Below are 16,725 nucleotides of genomic sequence, written 5' to 3'. Positions count from 1 at the left end.
TGGCAATCTTTGTAAATTTTGTGGGTACTGATTTATTTAACAGAATTAAACATTTCGGATTTTGTGCAATGCAAATTGTTTTACATAATGGTACGAACTACATACATTATTGTTTTTCATTGATGATTTTTGAAAAATAAACGTTATTAGTCTTTGTACAAAAAAACAATGATTGTATGATAGTAAGACAGCGTCCCCACACACACTGCAGCATTCTTGTGATGCAACTTTGCATGGAATGTGACACATGCCAATCATTGCCTCAAAAAGTGACATATCATCTGAAAAAAAGGCCAATGAAACAAAGTTGTCCGCTGATCCAAAAACAGAATAGTCGTAGCTTTGGGAAATTTAAATCCTGCCCCCTTGACACAATAGACAGAAACTGTAATTTAGCCATCAGACGCCGTGACAGGATGAGGCCACTGGCAATCACACACGCAGATAGCATTCGTCATCCAGGGCTCGAGCTTGAGGCGGCGGCGCAGCGCGCGCGACGCCACAGACCGGGAACAAACAGTCCCCAAAATGGAGAAGTGCAGCTAGCCGCAGGATGCGCAAGAACCGCTTACTCCGCCACCAAGCCCTTGTTTTTCCCAGCTTTTCCTTTCTGTAAGCCCTCCAGCCAGCTCATGGACATAACACGTTGTTTTTAAATGAAAGGGGTCGTTTGTGCAGAATGAAACATGATTGTATTTGCTTCGGGGTTTCAGGCGCCCGAGCGGTTCTCTGAGTCACCTGGCGCGTGTCAACGGTGAAGAGTTCGCCAACAACGGTGTCCACCACGAACATTATGTACGGCAGTGGATCTAAATGGAAAATAGCTTTTTGACGTCCTGCGTCATTTTCTATTCAGAGTCATGCTGCATTACTAACGCGGCATCGTAAGTATAGACAATGGGTCAGTGCTAACTTTGTAAAAGAATGAGTGCTGGTGCCCAAAGCTCTGCTCAGAAGTCCGAGTCCGGTGCAAATAAATGCTGCTGCACCCAATACCGAGCTGGGTAGTCTTTATTTCACCATGTGCGTCTTTAATTCATTAGTGGAAAAAACTACCTAGGCAGTAATTCTAAAATAATAACACAGTAATGCAAGGACCAACACTAAGAGTGAACAGTTTCCAAATAGTTACACAAGTTTATTGCAATCACATAAACAATAGCTAAAAATATACATTTCATAAAAATTGAATATACATCAATCATAACATAAAAATTCTTAAACATAGAAGAGTAAGTTGTGTGTCGACGCGTTTCGGCGACCAGCGCCTTTCTCAAGACAAATTACAACTTTCCCAGGTAAAAATGGATTTTACACATTGGTCAAGAATACGACGCTAGTGAGGTTCCATCTACTTCTTTAAACTGGAGTTCACGTTTCTGATTATAAAATTGATTCTATTCTAAAGATTCTTCAGTTTTTATGTTCTGTAGCGACTGTTTGGATATTTCAGTTTGTGTCGCCAAGATAAGAGACCTGCCCGTGATAGAGCTTTAAATTACGTTGCCTCCACACTTTATTTATTTTGTAATCACTTCTGGAGATCTAGATTCCCAGCGGTATCAAATAACGGACGTCGCTGATTGGAAATCGATAACAATTTGACACTTGATATGCACTTGATGGCCGTATGCGTAGCTAAACTATGTTGTGAACTCTTTACTTTTCCGTGATATGGCGTGATGAAGTTCACACGAATTGTTTGGGTTTACGCAGCTTGTCAAATTCCTTAGATCCTTAAATAGCAGCCGCGTGGAGGCGAACGTCTGACTCGGACGTGGTTCCGTGGTAGAACCATGACCTAGGGGTTGACTGTTATTTTTTCGTACAGGGAACCCTTGTTGTTTACACGTCTTTAATTCATTACCAGACACTCACTGGCCCTATTATCTCACTCTCTCAGGTTACCACTTTCTTCCTTTCTGATGTTTTTTCATCTTTCTCTTCCTTGGTCTTGCTGCTATGTTTTTCTCTCTCTTGCATTCAGTACATGATGAAAAAAGATAAAGCCAGTGGTCCCCACCGGCAACCACCAGCTTAAATTAAGCACTGTCAAAGGCAGCCAGTGGCGTAGGCAGGGCCGGACTGGGAACCACAACCGGCCGTGGCAAAGTGCTCGGCCGGCCCCCCCTTTCCCACTGGGGGGGGGGGTTGGAGGTGCCGCCGAGCTCTTTTCCGGGCCAATTTTCGGCCGATTTTGTTACAGGGCCGTTTTGGCAGCATATCAAAAACAGGCCCCAGGGGCCCAAAATCGGCCCGACCCATGCGGCGCACAGGGAGATTGCCCGGTGCCCGCTATGGCCAGTCCGGGCCTGGGCGTAGGTAGACTAGTTACCGCCCGTTGCGGTCCATGCGGCAGCTGAATGTAAGAGCAGGGGGGTGCTGGCAATGCTGCAGGTAACAGCAACGGGAGGTAGTCATTCCCTCCCCCCGTACACCAGTGAAGGCAGCACTGCTGAAATGGCCGGCTGTTTTAAAAGGTTAAAAATGGATTGTGGGTAATATGATACTAAAATATTCTACCAGGGTTGGCTTTAGTGCTTGTGGTGCCCGGTGTGACAATCTTTTTGGCACCCCCCCAATTAAGAGGCTCATTAGGATCGCGGATTTCCCGCATCCTCAGGGCCGGCGGAAGCCACCGCCGGCCCGGAAGATGCGGGAAAACCGCTGTGGATGCTTGAAAGACCCACCGCCAAATTAGGATGGCTGGTGGGTCTTAGAATCTGTCCGCCGCTTTTCCGCCGCGGTCGCATTCCGACCGCGGCGGAAAAGCATTAACATGGCTGGCGGTGTCTATCAGACACCGCCAGCCATATTATGATGGAGTAAAAAGTATGCTTTTCCACAGCGGCTTTTCCGCCGTGGAAAAAGCATACGGACCTTCACTTCGGGGGCCCGTTGCTGGCCCCTTGGGTGAAGGGGGGGTGGGGTGTGCACATGGCGGGTACCTATGGTACCCCCCTGCATTTGCGTGAACAAAGCGGCAGGCACCGCGCGGTGCCTGCCGCTTTGTGCACGCAAATGCCATGCATGCATTTTTAACATTGCGGCGGGTGCAGCTTGAAGCTGCACCCGCCGCAATGTTAAAAATAGAGGATGTGACCGCCACCCTGACGGTCACATCCTAATCTGTATGGAGGGACCGCCGCTGCCCCTGCGGACGGTCCCTCCTACTCTATGGTGGCGGACGGACTCAGGTCCGTCCGCCATCATAATCGGCCCCTTAGTCCTTCCCAAAGGATTCCCTCACTACCATCTTCCAACAGTGTCCTGCATCTTTGTATAGCCCCTCTCTCAAATGCATTTAATTTGTAATATAGCACTACTCATACCAGTGTACGTGGTGGGTATCATAGCACTTTACATCACACACACATTATACAGAGACAATGCATCATGTGTGTGAAAACCAGTCTAAAGGAAGTGTTACATAAAACAATGAGGATTACAAGGTGTAGGAATTAAATGTCATGAATACTAGTAGGCAGTGTATTGTAGGAGACTTTGGTCTGGAAAACACAAACTCGGGATTTAAAATGGTCTATTATGAATGTATTTTTACTCAAACGAACCCTCTTTAGCAAAATTAGGATATTGAAAAACTGGGAAAAAAACCAAAGTAACATTCTAACCTAATCCATAAAGTTTGCAGGCGACTCTTTGATGACAGTATAAAGGTCACTGTGCTACATCAGGATTATAACTTGTGAACTGCAAGTAACAAAAAAATCTGTGTGACAAAAGCAGGAACTCACTAAACTATCCACATAAAATACAGTTTTGTGATCTGCATGGTACATGTTTTTTTATAGCCGGCATATTAACCATCTGCTCTACTCTATGAGAGTCCAAACTAATCCCAAACAAAACAACCATGGAACCTGACACATTTTCAGATTTACAAAGTGTTGTAAACCTGGGAATGCGTCAGAATCCTACACCACCACACGGGATTTCCAAAAATGGTAGGTGGACCACCAACACAGTGTCCACCCTTTACCCTATGTCAAAGCTACCCAGGTAAATCAACATGTTCCTGAATAGACCACATCTGGTACAGACAATATCTCAAAGTACTTATCCACTGAAGATCCTAACGTGAATAGCACATTGAACACATGATTCAGGAAGTAGTGATTGGCCATATTCTCACTGGCCTGCAGTGATCTTTTCAGTATTCTTTTCTTATAGTATTGATCACACTGCTTGCAGAGTCCCTCCATGGGGAAACGTCGTTTACAACACGGTGTTTACACCGCACGACCTTTACCGCGCAGCCATTACAACGCAAGTCATTACTACGACTTGCGCTGGGTGGCGCTCTTGGTTATGGAATAGTGGGATTTTCTATTCCAACACCTTCCCTACTGTTATGTGGGCTGGAGTTGGAATAGAAAATCATATTAATCCTCTATCCAGCTCCCTCCAACGCAAGTCGTTGCAACGACTTGCATTGTAAAAACCGCGACGACAAAATGATTGCGTTGTACTGTCATACATCCCCCTCCATGATACTGGCGGTACTCCTGCATTGAGAACTATACAAATAGTGTCCCTGCCAAGGCGATTTTACCATTAAGAAAAGTAAAAAGTGATTGGTGGAATGCTTGAATGAATCCTAGCAACTGATTATAACCCTGGGCTACATTTCAGTCTCTTATATTTTTGATCAGGGTGCCACTACAGATGGTGGCCAAACGTGCAAATCGGCTTTTGTCTCGCTCCAAAAGAGGAATCCCAGCGTGAATCACAAGGCCACACCTCCTACATTTGAACACAAACAACCTCAGACAGATTCGAGCCCTATTGGGCTAAATCTGCGGCGCACCTTGAGTCCTAGACACAGTTGGCTATAGGATGCAGATTTGATAAACCTATCACTCTTACGACATAACTTAGAGAAAACAAAAGTGGTTTTACCATTCCTTTGAATATCTACCTCAGACTAAAAGTGGCACATGCTCAAAAAATAAAGTAGAAAACACTAGAAAGTAAAACAAATATATAATAGTCCTAGATTTAATTTCACTGTGATACCACCATTACTCCTTTGTGCCCAGTAACTTGTCCACACTGTTGCATAGGAATAAACACATTCACAATAATCACTTTTCAGTCTCTAATACAATCTACCCGTTTACAGATGTTTGGCACTGGAAAGTAGCCCTAAACCAACTAACTAACCTCTGCTTCAGTTTTTTTAAATTAAGACTGGTTAAGATAACTATAACATTTCACCTAAAACCGTGAACGATGCCGGAAGTCCTACATAAATCGAGATGTAGCAGGCTGCAGCTTTTGAAAACTAATTATGTAAAACACTAGTCTGTGTTTGACTTGTATTCTGGAATTCGGCAGAGTTAAAATGTTGACGTGACCTTCTCTTTTAAGTGTCTGGGAGCCATTCCCGCCAGGACTTCCTTTGAATGAATATTCAGTGTGGCAGGAACTACTGTCTCTGACATATGTAAATTGTTCTGCTGAGAAAATTGCGCTGTGCTTTGCCTTCCAAAAGACCAATCTAAGCTCCTTCACTGATAGGTCTATCTGCCATAGCATGGAAATCAGAAGCCGAAAGTGCTAAAGCGGTGGGCTAAAAGCAAATTACTCTCTGCCAGCTGTTGGGCGGTGGGTGCATGTTAACAAAGATGTTTAAAGGACAAGTCTGTCTGTGAAGTACCAAGGCTGTTACATATTTTTCGATGGGGAGGGTTTCCCTTGTCATACAAGTTTATATAAAAATCAGGTATCATGCGGGAGCGGATGCAACCTTAATATTGACACCACAATATCGATTGCACACAACCTAGTGGAGAAAGCACTGCAAATAGTATATCGACAGGTAACTAAGTCTAGATTTTCTATACTTAACTCCACATAAATGTACATATATATATATTTTCAAGGTACATAGATGGGGAGTCGGGAATAGTAAATATCTACTTACTTACATACATTTACCAGTGGAGGCTCCTCCGCTAAGGTGCAGCAGCGTCACCCCACTGCTCTGTGAGTAGTTCAAAAAGGAAAAAGAAAATGATAATAACACAATGTTATTATCATTTTATTTTTTCATACTGGCTCAGTTCTAAGTGTGGGGCTGGCCTGTCCAGATCACGAGGAGGAGTGGCTGGCAATCTCTTAAGTGTGCATGACGTTTTGGCCGGCTGCCTTGGGCTGATCAAACAGTAATGCGCACTTAGCATGCACAGGCTCCCGGTCCCTGTCTGAGTGCCGAACCATGGTGCTCAGACCAATCACCTGGCTCATGTCTGGCTAGTGACAGCAGCAGCATGATTGGCTAGGGTAGTCTGGGAGCCGGTGTGCTTTCTGCATCTGGAGTTAGTCGAACAAAGAGGACTGAGAGGCGGAAGTCGGTCTGCAAGTAAGAGATTTAAAAACAAAAATTTGTTGACACCCCCCCCCCAGCGTCCCCTGCCCGCCACCCCGGTTCAGAAGCAGCCACCACTGGCATTTATATTTTATATTTTGTCCCTTGATATTTGCTCATCAATATTCTTGTCCCATGATATTCTGGTGGTCGATATTCAGTAGTACAACCATGCCGGAGGCCTGTGGATATGCCCATGCTGTAAATGGCGAGAACTAGAAAGGCTCTGTCTTTGTCATGTTGCTTCTCTTAGAGAACAGCATCAGGCCTGCATAACTAGTAAATACATCTGGGACAGTTGGATTATGTGTCAAGACAGGACCAAAATATGCATCACATTTGACAAAAGTATGAGGCATGGAACAAAAAAAATTTGAAAAGAGATTGCAAAACTGTGTAAAATAGAACATTTTCTTAAGAATGAAAAGTATATACATTCACCAGAGTCTATTGGAAATTTTACTCACCAACAAATGATCATGTCTTACTAGGAAGCAAGGGGACACCACTCTTTTACCACAATATATATTCTGACTTCCATGATAAATATTTTGTATAAAACGTGTGGGCTCACATTGACACATTTTTCACGCAATGCAGTGCCGCAACCAAATCTGATATGCTGCATTGCACAAGGCAAAAAGTAACAGCACAGGGCCATAGCTATTAAAATGTATTTACTGTAGCTGTCACCCTCACTCCTGGCACTCTAACAAGGCTCATTTGCATGTCATATAGTCCCTTGTTCAGTGTTCCATCGTTCTCAAGCTAAGTTCTTGCTCTACAAATACCAACTCATATATACGTACAGATTACTGTTACAAGTCTTACAAAAGCCAACATGGTTTTTTCTTTACCCTCATCAAATCTCTTCTCTTGTCACCAGAAGCTTCACCATGACCTTAAAAATCCTCATAAACACCCATTGACTCTTGATGCCGCCTTTAGGAGTCACTTCAGACTTCTCGTAAAAGTACTACAACAAACACCACCCTGCCTCACAGCTCCATTTATGGGCATCCTTCAAAGCTTTCCTGTTTCAACCCTCCAAAGGAGAAAGGGCAGTGCTTAACTTGAGCTGGTAGTTGCAGGTGGGGGTTCATCAGCACTCATTTTTGAGAACTGCACTCACTTTTCTATCTAGAGCAAAAGAGCGAAAAACACACAAAGGGAAAAAAGGATGAAAAAGAAAGAAGGACAAGCCGTGACAAAGGGAGAATGCAGGAACCCGGAAGGATGAGATAAATGGGCAAGGAGTATCTGGTGGTGAATTAAAGAGATGTCAAGTGGAATCAAGACAAAGCAGCCTTGATATTTGGCATCCCAACCTTTAATAGCACCAGCCACACTCTTTTGTACAAAGCTCTGGGCCCTGACACTTATCCTTCTACAAATTAAGCACTGGGACAGGCAGATCAGATGCAAAGTAAGACCTACATGGTCACCAAATTCACTGACGCACTCACCACTCAAATCTATGACATTTTTTCAACAAATTCTAATCCTAAGGAAAAATAATTCTAGCCCAACACCAGCTGCCATGCTAACACAAGACAAATATTTATGTCCCACATTTTTCTCTAAAACCCGTCTGCAAGCAGCTATTCACTCTTCGCATCTCCCACCCGTAATCCACAAAATATTTGCTATAGTTGCCCACACCGACCTCCAACATAGCTAATCAGTTCAAGATTTAGAATGGCGTAGGATCCCCGGTTAGGCATGTTCCACCAAAAATAAGTAATTTCACAAAAGAAATCCACATAAAAAAGAGAATGTAAGTGACATGCAAGTATTGACGTGGATACACTAAAGCAGGACTCTGCCAGAAGTTAGCAAAAGGGGTTTAAATTCCACAGTCAAAGATATCCACTGCGCCACATCTGCCCTTACATGTGTGACACTGTCGATTAAAAGGATTTCATGCATGAGCCGATGGTCAAAGGCAGTGATGGTAGTTGCACCCTGGTACCCCACCTCAATGCAGTGATGGTATTCACACTCTGGTACCCCACATCTAACAACAGTATTTGCAAGGAAGCCAGGCAGCCTCTTTCCATAGCTAATGATGAAAGTGAACACCCACACAGCTGCCTCCTGTGGTTCTATCACAACTTTCTTCAGATACACCTTTGTGCCTTCACAATCCCTTCTCCAGGACCCATTTACAGAGCACAACATGCACAAGACTTCATTGTAGGCCACTCTCCTCCCATACACTGGGCTTCTCTATGCATCACTTGCTCTAAAGTGTTCCCTACTTTAACCCTAGGGTTTGTCCTTTCTCAAAGACTCACTGTTAACTAACTGTTCAAAAACCCCACTGTTCACATCATTCAGTAAATCACTTTACAGCTTGCCATCAATAATCTGATTACAACCTCTCGCACTCACAGTCCAACAACCATTCTTACTGCTCTACTTCACTGGACCAGCCATAATTTCACTCTCATTTACCTCTAACTTCACTAGAACTAGTTATCCCAAACACATCTCCTTGCAATCCTGTTTTTACACCCTCCCATTCACAGTTTTATCTCTCGCAGATGAAAGGGCGAGATTTTGATCGATACCTTATATCTATTGATCCAAACCTCGATCTGGTCGACTGAACCTTTATTGCCTGTCTTGGAAGGAAACAGTACACCTATCTGCAAATTAGTTCACCCAAGAAAGGACTCTACTCTCAAAGATCACGGACAACTTCTAGGTTTCAAAAGTTTATTGTAAAGATATAATGAGCTGCAAATACAAGCATCTCAGAATGAGATTCACGAGATACACAGGTCCAATTACATACATGTGCTCTCGAAAAGCCCTCAGACGAGCAACAGAAATCACTAACACAAGTTCTAAAAATAGCAAAGCTATCAGCATAGACGCATATCTCTCCTTCATTTAGGTTGGAGGAAAACAAACACAGGTTAGGCGTCCCTACCCTGTTCTAGATGGTATCCCTACTTAACCAAATCCCAACCTAACAAAGGTGTCAGCAATGAATGACCCCCAAGGGAAGTCACCCACTCTAAGTCTCTTGGTGAAAACCTAAAGTTCTCCAGTCATGACCCCTCACTGCCTACCCATCCGCTCTCTAAAGGGTCCTCAGGTCTCTGCTCTAACTCCACCCAGGGGTGCTGTCCCTAATACAAAACAGTCAACAACATTTGAGACGCCCCTTGCGAAACGCCTCTCACGTGGTGCAACTTCAGGCTTTTTCCATGATGCTTTGTATTGGGCCTCAGACGTTAGAGTTGACCTTGCTTCTCAGTCTCTTCTCCGGCCCGCTGATACCCCTTAAACATTCCAGAACCCTCCTCCATGTCTGGGCCGTCTACTGAACAGACCTCTATTCATTCACTTATAATTGGATCCCCCCTTTCCTGTTGCAGACAGATATCTGCCGCCAAGAACCCAACTCTCATAGACTTCTAAAAAGGCTTGCAACATTTCTCAGCCCAGACATATACGTGTAAATCAATGCTAAAACATTTCAGGCCTACAATATTTCACATTATGATTATAGCATTCAATTTCTTCATTTAATTAAAGCATGCTAAAACTCTTATTCTATTATTTAGAAAACATTACTCTAAATCATGGCCCATTAATGCAATGACCAAAAACGTTAAACAATCTGTGTCGTGAAAAGAAACACCTTCCCTTTTAGCTCCAGCTCTGGCCCTGAGGCCTACCACGTTCTGCGTTTTACCACAGACCATCTTATATGTTAACAGCTACACGACATAGATTCAAAATAATCACGTCTAATAAAATCATATAATGTCACACATTTCTGTATTAGTTCCACTTCTACTTAAATCTCTATATTAGCTATACATTTAGAATATAATTTCAGATACTATTAGCACTCATGGCATTTCTCATCATGACTTGTGCTTACTATAGGTAAGTGTGATGTACTCATACATTTATATCAGTTTGCGCTCTCTCAGTTCCCCCCTTTGATGACCTCTCGGGGTCATCACTAACATTTAAACTGCAGTTATTGCTGGCATTCTCTGCGCTTCCAGAGCTCTCAGGCTCCTGTACTGATTATCTTGTATGGCAGCCAATCTCTGCAACTGTTCTCTTTGGGCCCTTTCTGACCTTCTTGCTCTGTACCATTTGAATACCCTCACCAATCCCCACAATATTATCCCACAGATCAATATTATGATGATAGGCTTTAGGATATACCAAATAAAGCTTTTGCCTAAGGTGGAAAACCACCCTCCAACTGTACTCATTCCGTGGCCCACCTTTTCCCAGACATTTTCTCTACTCAAGTCTTCGATCTCTTTGTGTATATTAGTTATGTTCTTAATAACTTTCTCAAGGGGTTTTGAAAGGTCTGGAATGTAAGTGCAACATTCCTGAACCTTCAAAGCCTTACAGACTCCGCCCTCTTTTGCTAATAAGACATCCAATGCAAGCCGATTTTGAAGAACCATAGCCCTTATCGATTGCATCTCTCCTTCTACCAGCATTAAGGACTGAGCAGTGCTGGCAGACAACCTGTCGACAACTGTTGCCAGTCGTCTAATTTTAACATCATTAAGGATTATTCCCAAAAGAGGGAACATAGCTCCAAAGACATCTCCAACCATTTCTGCATCGCCTAAATCTCTCCTTCCCCTCGATGATGTCTGGCCCTCAATGATCAATAAGTCTTGTGCATGATATATTTTGGGGAAGACAATTGCCAAGTAACATGATCCATACCAGTTGTCAGGTAGTCTCACGTAAGCATTTCTTCCACATACAAAATACACATTTGGAATTACTTGCATTCCCTTCAGGAAATCCTTAGTGTAGTACTCTAAATTAAAAGCATGTTCACAGTCAACTTCACCCACGTATACATTTTCATAATACGTTTTGGCTCGGTGAAGACATAACTTTCCTTTCTGCGCTTTATCTAAAGCTATTGGACCACTACTACCCTTTCTCTTATGTGACTTCTCTTCCTCGGTCCAATCTAATTTCCCTTGTCCTGATTTTTTCAAAATCTTTTGTCTCCTGTAACGATCATCCACCTGCCCTATGAACTTTTTCTCGACTTCTGACACCTTGCATGTCAGATTATTTCTACGGGCATGTGAAGTATCTAAGGTAATCCAAGGAATGAAGAACTTGGCCAATCTGTCTTCACTCTTCCAGTAATCCCATTTATTCATCTGCTTATAATTCGGGACTTCTGGCAACACAGAATCATAATTGGAGAAATAGTATTCAAAACTATCTCTCTCATAAAATATACTAAGCAATAAGCTACATGTAATGCCATATGTCAGAGGGAGGTGATGATATCGAATTCCTTCATCTACAGACGCAGGCAACTGCATGCAGACGTAGCAATCCTTAACCTCCATGGCATCCACGTATTCATACAAAAGTTTAGCATAAGCATTTGACCTAAAGTCTCCTTGGGACTCGTCTACATGTAACCTGCGGGCTTCTGCAGCCAATAACGCTTTCTCTTGAGTGTTTTCCCTTTTCTCACCTGCAACAGTGGGTGTAAGTGTTACTACAGAATTCGCATCAGTTACCTTTACCTCTTCCTCATGTCCCTTTACATAAGAAATTGTTACCACTAAAGCTATTAATATTATCACTCCTACTATTAGTGTACCTATTATACATTTAGCTCTGCGATTCGGGGTGCCGGCCTCCATTTCGTCAGACAATCTAGCTTTCCCTTTCTCTTTGCAAAAAAGTTCTTTTCCTCTCGTTCCTTTACAGTCTCTTTCAATCCTTTTTTTTTTTGTCTTTAGAATCCACACAGCTGGAGGCTGACAGCCTTTTTCGCAAAAAGTCCTTTCACAGTTCAAAAAGACAACCCTAGCCCTTCTCCATCCACTCAAGGGGTTCCCTAAAATTCTCTGCTTCCTGGGCGCTAGGTAATCTTCTTTTCTTCTGCTTGCTTTATTTACAAAGTCCTTTAACAATCGACTATTAGATTTGTGGTTGCAGCTTCAATAGCATAGTTCAATATTTCCATGCGAAGAGTATGCTCTTCATGTGCTGTTATCGTGGTACCAAAGTCGGGGAATTTCAATTCTGTAAGAAACATGTGTTTTAACTTGCTGAGGCGGGGAGGTCTGGGGAGCACGAATGTTAGTGACCCTTCTTGTTCGACACCGGGTACCAACAGTTGTATTTCCACGGTGATAATGGGCTCAGAACTGGACACCACCACCGCTCGGATCCTCCCTGTCTCCGGTTTCACAGACATTTGTCGCCAGATATGTCCACTCAGGTGTGGAGTATCTTCTGTTAGGCACACGCACTCTTCTTGACCTTCTTCGGTCTGATGCTTCAGCGCCCTGAGCACCTTCTTCTGGGTCTGAGTCTTCTGATATCGGAGGAAGGGTTGCTTCTGGAGTTGACCTCAGGCTAGAACTTCTTCTTTGCGGCCAATTTGCTTCTCCACGTGCCCTTCTACTCCTTCTCCTTCTGGTCTGTTCTCGCTCTCTTTCAGACCTGTCAGGGTCAGACTCGTACTCCCAGCTGTCTTCTCCTTCTGTAGCGTCTTCTGTTTCGCTGTTGTACTGACCGTCCTCAGCTTGGTCAGACTCGTTCCCTGCTTCCACTGGCACCTCTACAGCTTGGCTAGCCCCCTCTATGGCTTCTTGGTCCTCAGCTGGACGTCCATCCGAGAGAGGAGCTGTTTCCAGAGGTGCTGGAACCCTTTTCGTATGCGACGCGTGTATCCAGTTGGGCAGGCCTCCCACCTTTACAGCTGTACTTGTGATCAGGATGACCTGGTAGGGCCCACGCCAACGAATATCCAAGCAGCTTCTTCTCACATGTTTCTTCACCAGGACCCAGTCCCCCGGATACAGGTCATGGCAAGGGCCCTGGCACGCTGGAACCTCTGCAGCCTGCACCTGAAGGGACACAGAACGCATGGCGTCAGACAGCCCCTTACAATAGTCCAGGATCATATCATCTGTGATATTTAACAGTGCAGTAGCTGGAATAGATGGCAGTCTCATTGCTCTCCCCATTAACACCTCATGTGGTGACAACCCTGTTCTTCTGTCTGGGGTACTACGAAGGCTCATGAGTACCAATGGCAGGGCGTCAGGCCAACTCAGGGTCGTTGAGGAGCAAACTTTCGCTATTCTGGACTTGATCGTGCCATTAATTTGTTCCACAATTCCTGAGGCTTCTGGTCGGTAACTGCAATGGAGCTTTTGGTCGATATTCAGTGCAACACAAATCATCTTCACAAGCTCGCTGTTAAAATGTGTTCCCCTATCTGATTCCAAAAAGGCCGGCACCCCGAACCGAGGGATAAGTTCTCTAAGCAGTAACTTAGCCACTGTGAGGGTGTCGCACCTACGTGTAGGGTATGCCTCAACCCATCTGGAGAACACACAAACAACCACCAAGACATAGCGGAGGCGGTTGCATCTTGGCATTTCAATGAAATCTATCTGCATTCTGTTGAATGGACCTCCAGACCTTCCTATGTGACTTAGTGCAACTGGTGTTCTTTTCCCTACATTCAGCTGCTGGCAGGTCACACAACGCTGGCACACTGCTTCTGCTGCTATTCTAAACTTAGGATTGTACCAAGTCTGTCTAAACACTCTCAGCATAGCATCTCTCCCTAAGTGTACGGGACCATGTATGAGTCTAGCCATTGGGCTCACCATCTCATTGGGCAACACTGCTCTGCCGTCTGCTGAGACCCAAAAATGAGTCTCACCCATTACACATCCTGCCTTTACCCATGTTTCCTTTTCTGAATCAGGAGCATTTTCTTGCATGGTTGACAATTCATCCCAAGTATCAACAGTTTCCAGTATCATGGCTAATTCAGTTCTTACATTTATTCCACCCACATCCACCTCTGTGAAAGAGTAACCTTGTTCTGCGCAATACCGCGCAACTTCATCAGCATATCTATTGCCTTTCGAAACAAAGTCCTCATTTTTGGTATGTGCGATGCACTTTACAACTGCGATACTTGCTGGACATTGCAATGCTTCTAACAACAAGCGCACAAACTCTCCATTGCGAATGGGAGAGCCTGAAGAAGTCATGAACCCTCTTTGAGACCATAACTGCCCGTAATCATGAACTACCCCAAACCCGTATTGGCTGTCGGTGTAGATGGTGACTCGAATTTGATTGCCTGCTAAGCAAGCACGTGTTAGGGCAATAATCTCGGCTACCTGAGCGGAGTGTACTCCTTCCAGGCACCCTGCTTCCACAACTCCTTCAATTGTACAAACAGCATAAGCTGCTCTCAACTGCCCAACTTCGTCTCTTACACATGAGCCATCGACAAAGAAAACTTCGTCTGGGTCGGTCAGTGGCTCATCTACGATGTCGGGTCTGGGTTTGGTGCATAGTTCAGTCACATCGAGACAGTCATGGTCTGAATATTCATCATCATCATCAATATCATTTGGAAGTGGCATTAAGGTAGCAGGGTTCAAAACAGAGCATCTCTTGAGGGTCACGTTCTCTGCAGCAAGAATAACTTGCTCATAGCGCGTGAGCCTGCTATTGGTCAGATGCTGTGTTTTGGTCCTGGTCATCAACAGTTCAACAGAATGTGGCACGCACACCTCTAACGGGTGCCCCATGACGATATTTTCACATCTCTCAATGCTGACACCCGTTGCAGCAACGGATTTGAGACATCCGGGCAACGCTGCGGCTACTGGATCTAAAGTAGCCGAGAAATAAGCAACTGGTCTACGGGCATTCCCATGGATTTGGACCAACACAGACAACGCACAACCTTCTCTCTCACAACAGTAAAGAAAGAATTGTTTATTGTAATCAGGCATTCCCAATGCCGGAGCACGACACAGGTCCTCTCTCAGCTGTAAGAATGCCATCAAACAGTCTTTGTCCCATGGTACCGGATCACTCACCTCTTTGTGCGTCAGTTTTTGCAAGGGCTTTGCTTTCAGTGAAAAGTTCACGATCCACTGTCGGCAATAACCCACCATCCCTAGGAACATCCTGACCTCTCTCTGTGTCTGAGGCGCGTTCATTTTCATGATCGCCTCTATCCTGTCTGGTGACACTTTTCGTTTGCCTTTCTCAATTCTGTGTCCCAAGTACTGTACTTCTGTCAGGCAGTACTGCAATTTTCCCGGGGACACCTTGTGCCCATTGGCAGCTAGGTGATTTAACAAAGCAATGGAATCTTCCCTGCAAGCTTCTTCTGTTTCTGACGCCACAAGGAGGTCGTCTATGTACTGGACCAGAACTGACTTCTGGGGCAGCACTAGACTTTCAAGATTTTTCTTCAGAAGCTGGTTAAAGATCGATGGACTCTCTGTATACCCCTGAGGGATACGACACCATGTTAGGACGCGATTTTCCAGCTTAAATGCGAAAAGAAAATGGCTATCTTCGTCCAAAGGGATCGAAAAGAAAGCCTGACAAAGATCTATCACAGTGAACCACTCAGCTTGGAATGGAATCTGAAACAGTATCACTGATGGATTCGGTACCACTGGACAACATGAAACGACTATGTTATTAATCTTTCGAAGGTCCTGCACTATCCGAAATTTCCCATTTGGTTTCTGCAGACCCATAATCGGGGAGTTACATGGACTACCCACGATTTCTTTCAGTATTCCCTGTTTAATCATGGACTCGATCACGGGTTTTATGCCTGCAATCGTTTCTGGAGTCAATTTATACTGGGGTGTTCTTGGGAACTCAGCATGCGGTTTCACTACAATTTTCACTGGGTCCACCCCTTTGACCAATCCAATCTCTTCCCCAGTGAAATCCCATACCTCTGATGCCACTGTCTCTCTCAAATCCCAGGGAAGCTCGTCTACTGTCAAAGTAGGGTACAGCTCCACACATATTCTTGAGTTTGCAACTTTGAAATCTGCATCATCATCATTAGTCAATACCTCCACTCCCTGGGGTGTACAATATATAGTACAATTCAATTTGCACAACAGGTCTCTTCCTAGCAGACACACAGGGCTTGAATCGCAAACCACAAATTGGTGCTCATCGCTGTACTTCCCTATTTTCACCTGTACCGGTTCTGTCAATTGGCTGGTTATTCTCCTGTTTGCGACCCCTACCACCTGTATGGTCTCTCCAGACATGGGCAGGTCTGGAACTGCAGCTGATCTGATCGTGGATCTAGTGGCTCCTGTGTCCACCAGAAATGTCGTAGGGCACCCTGCTACTTCTGCTTCAACATAGGGTCCCCTCTGATCTACCTCTAAGGCTGCCCCAAGGGTGCAGTCTTCTCTTTCCACTCTCTGTCCGGTTAATGGGTCCACATAATAGCATTCTTCACCTTCCACAAACAGGGGCATTTGTCTATAGGT

The 16,725-nt window shown here is 44.5% G+C and overlaps 1 protein-coding gene across 2 annotated transcripts in view; it reads right to left on the bottom strand.

Moving 5' to 3' along the window:
* Nucleotides 1-16,725, bottom strand: part of GPC6 (glypican 6) — a 2,597,257-nt gene that overhangs the window by 792,975 nt on the left and 1,787,557 nt on the right. The window lies entirely within an intron of this gene.

Source organism: Lissotriton helveticus, chromosome 8, assembly GCF_964261635.1.
Source record: "Lissotriton helveticus chromosome 8, aLisHel1.1, whole genome shotgun sequence".
Taxonomy (NCBI): domain Eukaryota; kingdom Metazoa; phylum Chordata; class Amphibia; order Caudata; family Salamandridae; genus Lissotriton; species Lissotriton helveticus.
Note: the sequence above shows the minus strand (reverse complement) of the source record. Positions and strands in the feature narration are given on the sequence as shown.